Source organism: Felis catus, chromosome B1, assembly GCF_018350175.1.
Source record: "Felis catus isolate Fca126 chromosome B1, F.catus_Fca126_mat1.0, whole genome shotgun sequence".
NCBI lineage: Eukaryota > Metazoa > Chordata > Mammalia > Carnivora > Felidae > Felis > Felis catus.
The window spans coordinates 60,858,150-60,866,246 of NC_058371.1; the positions used below are offsets into that span (position 1 = coordinate 60,858,150).

The following is an 8,097-nucleotide window of genomic DNA, read 5'->3' on the forward strand; positions in this document are numbered from 1 at the left end:
ACATCAGCACTTAATGAATGGATTTAATCTAAATGCTCAAAAATGGCAGTCTCTACAAAAGAATTATGGTCACAGAGCCCTGGCCATGGGCGTGAGTATACATTAGGATTTTTCGAAAGAAAACTAACAAGTAGTCAAGTCACAGTATGTACATAATTCCAGAGCACTCATTATTGTATAGATTAGTCTAAACCTTGGAGGGTTTACACTGTAAGCAACATTCCAGTAGAAAACGCCTGTTGCCCCCATATTTATAGGGACCTTGGAAGACAATTTACGCCTCCCTCTTTGTAACAATGGCAACACTGTAGCTGCCCAGGGAGGTGGCTTTATTAGAAAGGGGAGCCTCTGGAGCTCAGGGCTGTCATCAGACAATTCTATCCAGGAATTAACTCAAAGCTCCTGAGCCAAATCCCTGCCTAATTCTCAAAAGGACAAGGGAACCTTGAAACTGTGAGCCCCCCAGGCCAACAGATCTGTCAAAGTCTTTGCCCTCAGGTATTTGCATTCTATTGCTATGCTCTGTTTTCTCTGATCTGCTATTCTGGTAACCTGCCCTAAAAAGAAATGAGGTTAGTTGACATGAATTGCACTTAGTCTGACCATGCTAGGTCTTAATGATTAGGCCTTCCTCTCTTAGGTGCTCACAAATCATCCACTTAATAATTGGATTTAAAATCATTTTGAGAATTGATGTCAAGGTCATAGACATGCAGTTTACATAAGGTACCTGCTTTCCCTTTTGGAGAATCAGAGCAGCCAACTCGCAGACCCTCTCCTGTTTGCCGCAGCTCATGCAGAGCCCTTGCCAATGATCTCCCTGGCGAAATGTTTCAGTGCCCTAGCCAGTCCTTGTCTGAGCCTGGAGAACAGAACTAATTTAAAGTTGCTAAAGGGGTTTTCTTCTAAACTTTTCACCCATCTGAATTCAAATTCATTTTCCCCAATGTTCATTCAAATGTTTTTGTCAGAAATTCATTTTATAAAGAAGAGAGTAAAATCAATGCATTGATATTCCTTTGTTGAATGAGAGTGATTGTACATCTTACATAATCTGCTGATGCAATGAGGCTTGATGCTACTGAATTATGAAATCTTATGCTCTGCTTCTGCATGAAATGTTGCTAATAAATGTACCCTTATTACTTAGCTTTGAGAGATCTAACTCATCCTTTAGGCCCCTGCTGAGGCATATGCAATGTTTAACTTTTTTGTCCTAGTGTGTTTATGTATATATATATACACACACACACACATATATATATATATGTGTCTTTGTGTGTGTGTGTATGTGTGTGTGTAGATATATATATATATATATATATATATATATATGCCAAGTCAGATTTCTAAAATCCGGTTTCAATAGGTGGAAACAAGTCTTAGAAATATTTGTGGCAGGGCACCTGGGTGGTTCAGTTGATTGAGTTCCCGGCTCTTAATTTCAGCTGAGGTCATAATATCAGGGTCATGGGATCAAGCTCTGTGTCAGGCTCCACACTGAGCATGGAGTCTGCTTCAGAATCTCTCTTTCTCCTTCTGTTTCTCTCCTCCCCTCTTGCTCTCTCTCTCTAAATTAAAAGAAAACAAAACAAGAAGAAGAAGAAATATTGGTGGTAAGACAAGCAACGTCTCAGAATCAACTTTTTAAAAAATTGTTTAAATTTGTTTCATTTTTCTTCTAACTCCTCTGAGTATCTCACATTTTCACATGCAAGAGACTGCCTTTAATATAGGTAGGCAACTTTAACTCTATTAAGTGAACTAGTATATTTCATCAACAACCAAAGGCCCTATCGTGTGGGAAAAAATTTAAAAATATATTTTAATTAAAATTGTAGGGGTGTCTGGGTGGCTCAGTCAGTTAAGCACCCAACTCTTTTTTTATTTTTTTAAATTTGTTTTTAATGTTTATTTTTGAGGGAAAAAAAGACAGAGAATGAGCAGGGAAGGGCCAGCGAGAGGAAGACACAGAATCCGGAGCAGGCTCCAGGCTCTGAGCTATCAGCACAGAGCCTGATACAGGGCTCGAACTCACAAATGATGAGTTCATGACCTGAGCCAAAGTCAGATGATTAACTGACTGAGCCACCCAGGTGCCCTATGTTCCCAACTCTTGATCTCACCTCAGTTCTTGATCTCAGGGTTGTGAATCCAAGCCCTCCATGCCCAGCATAGAGCCTACTTAAAAAATATAAATAAATAAATAAATAAATAAATAAATAGTAAAACCCCCTTTTTTTATTTGTAACTCTCATTCTTAGATTTTCTTTACTGTGTACCATAGTTTGTTTGTTTTTACTTATTCTTATGATTCATGCATGTGGTTCTTGTTTTTCTTGGTACAATTTCATGTAATATTTCAAAGTGTAACATACAGTTGGGTTAATGGAATAGTTCATTTTTTGTTGCTTTATTTGGTTTTTTTCTTTAAATTTTTTTTATATTTATTTATTTTTGAGAGAGAGAGAGAGACAGAGCACAAGTGGGGGAGGGGCAGAGAGAGAAGGAGATGCAGAATCCAAAGTAGGCTCCAGGCTCTGAGCTGTCAGCACAGAGCCCAACGTGGGGCTCGAACTCAGAAACCGTGAGATCATGACCTGAGCTGAAGTCAGATGCTTAACTGACTGAGTCACCCAGGCACCCCTAGTTTCTGCTTTATCACATCCAGTGTGGAGTAGATAATGAGAGACTGATTTCCACTCAACTTAATAGAGTTATTGGCAATAATAGTGAAAATCATGGCTCCCTCCTGCCCATACTCTTCCCCACTCTCACCCCCAGGAGTAAGTAAATAGTATTTGTAGGGTAAATATATATTTTTAAGTTATATGTTTAAAATAATAAGTTTCAAAATGCTATTGATTCTAAAGGAATTGCAGTTTTAAAATTTTTCTAAGGTTTATATGATAAACCTGCTGAATATTATTATTGTTGTTTTTGTTGTTGTTGTTGAGGAATAGTCTGGCTTTTCATATTTTTTTTATTTTGTTTAATGTTTATTTATTTTTGAGAGAGACAGAGACAGAGTGTGAATGGGGGAGGGGCAGAGAGAGTTTATGTGAAGCCATGAGATCATGACCTGAGCCGAAATTGGACGCTCAACCGACTGAGCCACCCAAGCGCCCCCATATTTTTTATGGCTTAGAAAATATAACCTAAATTTAAAAACTCAACAAAGTACATAACACTGTACATAACAGATCTTAAGCACCTCAATTAGTCTGAACTACTTTAAAAGTTAAGCAAATAAGACAGATACTAAGCTCATGTACTAATTATAACTTACATGCTTATAATCACCTACAAAGTCAAACATTGTTATCATCTAAAAATACATATGGAAATATGAAAACAACATAAACAACTTGAAAACAAGTGAGACAATGGAATTGAAAGGGTTTTTTTTCCCTAATAATTGGCAGTAATATCTGTCCATCTGTATAATCTGTATCTTTAAACTATACATGAAAAATTCTGTTCATGATTTGTCCAGTATCAGTTCTACAATATCAACCTAATAAAAGACAATTTGTCATTGAACTATACAGGTAGATATTTACAACATCCCAGAATGGAAATTATTTACAATATTGATAAGGATCATATACTACATCATTGAAATTTGCCAGGTGAAATTTTCTGGGACAAAGCAGGAAAAAATGGAAACTTCAAAATTTTACTGAAAGAAAAGCTTCACCCTAAATCATTTATAACATGGTTTATTCCAAAACTCCTTGAGGAAGAGCATGGTGCCATCTTTACATCTTTACAACATAAGGACACATTACTTATGACTGAGTTTGCACCATATGGAAAAAAAAGTTTTCATAAACAGGAGACTGTCAAATAGAAAAAATAAAAAAAATATACTGATTCATTGGGAAGCGTATGAACTTAATACAGTTTCTAGAATTCAAAAAAAGTTACTGATATAAATGGTGCAACGGTATAAAAAGAGTACAGTGATTGCAACTCTCAGAAACATAAATTTTACAGATGTGAACTCCATCATACACAGTCAACTAACATTTAAAAAGGAACCAGGAACATCTAGTGAGAAAGTATGGTCTCTTCAATGAATGTTGCTGGGAAAAATGGATAACTGCATGCAAACAACAACAACAACAAAGCAATTAGACTCCTTTCTTACACCACTCACAAAAATAATTAGCTCAAAATGATCAAAGATTTAAACATAAAGCCTAAAAACTAAAACTCCTAGAAAAAAACATAGGGAAGAAGTTACTTGACATTGGTTTAGGAGATGGTATTTTTAGATATCATCAAAGAACAAGCAACAACAACAAAAAATCAACAAGTGGCACTACATCTAACTTCAAAGCTTCTGCACATCAAGGGAAATCATCAACAAAATGTAAAGACAACTTACATAAAGGGAGAGAATACTTGCAAACCATAAATGTGATAAGGGGTTAATACCCAATATCTATAAGGAACTCCTGCGACTCATCAACAATGAAATACAATTAAAAATAGGCAAAAGAACTAAAAAGCATTTTCCAAAGAAGACATTCAAATCGCCAACAGGCATATGAAAAGTTGCTCGACATCACCCATCATCAGGGAAATGCAAATCAAAACCATGATGGTATATCTCCTCACACCTGTAAGAATAGCTATCATGAAGACAAGAGGTAACAAGTGCTGGTGAGGATGTGGAGAAAAGGGAACCATCATGCACTGTTGGTGGGATTGTAAACTTGTTTAGCCGCTATGGAGAATAGCATGGATGTTTGTAAAAAAATTAAAAAATAGAACAACCATTCTATCCATCAATGCCACGTATGGGCATATATGCAAAGGAAATGAAAACATGATACCAAAGAGACATAGGCAGTATCATTCACAATAGCTAAGGCATGGAAGACACAAGTTGTTTTCTAAGTGTCGATGAATAGATGAATGGGTAAAGAAATGGGGGTAAATAGATATACAATAGAATACTAACCACCCAAGAGGAAAAAAAAGACCTGCCATTTGCAACATGGAAGGAACTTGACTACATTATGTTAAGTGAGACAAGTAACACAGGAAAAGAAGAAAAAGATTATTGTATCTCCCATATGTGATATCTAGTGAAATGGTGGTTTCCAGAGACTGAAGTTTGGAAGAACAGGAGAGATGTTTAAGATTACATACTTGCAAATGGTATATAAATAAGTCCTAGAGACCTCGTACACAGCACAGTAATTACAGACAATAAGATTGTGCTATAAAACTTAAACTTGCTAAGTAACTAGATCTGAATTGTTCTGAACAAGAGAAGAAATGATAATTATGCAACACAACAGCAGTATTAGCTAATGCTGAAATGACAATCATACTGAAATCAATCAATACATTGTATAACTTTAAAATTACACATAATGTTGTATACCAAATACATTTAAATAAAAAGTAATGAGTTGTTTGTCAATAGAAAGGGGATATCTATATTCTAGCAAATTAATTTATTCTGACATAATTGCAGAAGAATTCATTTTTTCTTTACAAAACATCTATGTTTTGTAAAGAGAAAAGCAATCACAAATATATACCGACCAAAATAATGAAACCTACCAGACCAAGTAAAAATAGTATGTTTGAAATTTCAATCAGAAATCACCTTCTGAATCAGTTTATTATTCTCAAAAAAAGCAATAAAATTATTTATGAGTTACCATAGTAATTTCTTATGTTAAATGTGCAAGACATTTTGATTGTTCAAATGACTTGTGTCTAATAAGAATTACTTATTATTCTTAAATGGAAGAAATAATTGCCACACTGAACAGATCTAAAAGTACAATCTAAAATTTATAGGAAGACACACAAAGAAAGTCCCGAAGCATCTGTAAATATAAGTATCACAGAAATATACAGAATAGAGTCACATACATCATTTTGGTTAACATAGGTTTCCCACTTCCCAATTCTAAGTGTTGTAGCATTTATAATTTCTCCTCCACTATAAAATGTGCCAACATAAAAGAACATTTTAGTCTTTAGTTTCTATGGTGTAGTGGTTAGCACATCTGCCTTACACACAGAAGACCCTGGGTTCGATTCCCAGGGGAACCATGAAGTTACCTTGGCTTCCATAAAAGAAATTTTAGGAGGTGCCTGGGTGGCTAAGTCAGTTAAGCATCTGACTTCAGCTCAGGTCATGATCTTGCAGTTCATGAGTTTGAGCCCTGCTTTGGGCTCTGTGCTGACAGCTCAGAGCCTGGAGCCTGCTTCAGATTCTGTGTCTCCCTCACTGTCTGCCCTTCCCCCACTTATTCCCTCTCTCTTTCTCTCAAAAATAAATAAACATTAAAACTTTTTTTAAATAACATTTGAGTCCTACACTGTCTTTTTGTAGTGTAGTCTTAGTCAACAAACCAAACAAATATGTTCTAAAATTTTTACAAACCTAATTTTATATTATTGAAATCAGTAAAAAATGATAACACCTGAAAATAGTTAAATGAAACACAAAATCAATATAAGTGACTTAAATTTTCTTCTAATTTAGTTTATCTATTCAAATATTCTGATATGAATAATCAAGAACTGAGTATATTCTAATAAATAAATAAAAGTCTTCTACACTCTTCATGGAGACATTTACTACAAGAAAATAATTATTAGGATTGTCTTTGGTTTTGTATTGTATATTCCCTACAATTGCTATGATGTTGGAAAAAATGCACATATGTATATAGTGTCTATGTGTGTGTATGTTTTGTTGAGAATTTAAAATTATACCTGCAGATTGCTTAAATTAAAATTTATCCTCTTGAATATTGCTTGAATTAAAATTTCAAATGAAATAATGAGTGTAAAAGTGCCCAACTTAGGGCTTGGCAAGTAGTGAGTATTATGAACATTGCCTGTTCTTATTTTTACCTGTAGATTGGAGGATCTCTGTCTCATATACAAATAGACCAAGAGTAGATAGAGCTCAAGGCTCTATGCCTACACCTTTGTGAACACACAGCAGGAGTAGAGGACTTCAACTCTTTTGTGGATGAGTAAAAAGCAACAGAAGCAATTATGATGAGTAAACAAAAAAATGCATAGTTTATGGAAAATTACAGTGCATGGGAAAAAAAGGACTTTGGTACATGCTGTTCATTCTACCTGGAAAGCTTTTTCACTATATATTCCCATATGTTCCCTTTTCTTATTAAGATGTCACCTTAAATATCACCATCTCAGAAATGCCTTTGTGGATAACCCCATCTTCTGCTTATCTTATCTTTCCCTTATCTTGCTTTATACTTCTTTTCTGCTATTAGTTATGGCTGGTTGGCCATTTTAAACCTATTAGTTATGGCCATCTTGGCTATCTATCTATCTATCATCTATCTATCATTTATCTATCTAGATTTATTTCTTCCCACTAGTACATAAGCCTTTATAGCAGGACTATTTTTTATTGTTCAATGTCTTATTGTATCTTTATTGTTTAATGTCCAATATACAGAAAATCATCTTCACAAGGTAAGTACCATGTAAACATTTCTTTAGTGGATGGATGAATGTATATCATTTGAAAGAAGCATATTATAGTTTCTGTTCCATATTAGTCAAAGGCAAGAGTTACACTTAAGACAAGGCTCTGGCCAATATACACATCATATAGATGTATTTGCAATTAAATATGGCTAACACTTACTAACTATCAAATATAGGACAAATTTTGCATTGTGATTATATTTCTTCACGGTGCCCCAATGACGCAGGTAATGGTTAGATTCCTATTTGGCCACAAGAAAATGAAGCTTAGAGAAGTTAAATAACTTGCCCAGTTAGCAAGTGAAAGAGCCAAGATAAGTATTTTGTGTCCAATTTTATTTCAGAGATAAAGAGATACACAGATGAACAATGCTACAAATCCACCCTACACCAAGAAGAGCGATTAAAAATCACATCCTGCCGTGATGGCTCAATAGCACCATTTTCACATACAAAGACAAAAATATTAGAGAGTGCGCTTGGAATCGTGACCCACTTAATGCCAGATCAAAGAGTTATGTGTATTAGCTAATTAGGAACTAAACAAAGGTCTTTAAATCCTCTAATGTGTTTTAGATAGAAATTAGCAAA

The 8,097-nt window shown here is 34.8% G+C and overlaps 1 non-coding gene across 1 annotated transcript; it reads left to right on the forward strand.

Annotated features, from left to right (window-relative positions):
- Positions 1 to 6,011: 6,011 nt before the first annotated feature.
- Positions 6,012 to 6,084, forward strand: TRNAV-UAC. Its single transcript has one exon. It is a non-coding gene; the product is annotated as a tRNA-Val (tRNA).
- The last annotated feature ends 2,013 nt before the right edge of the window (positions 6,085 to 8,097 follow it).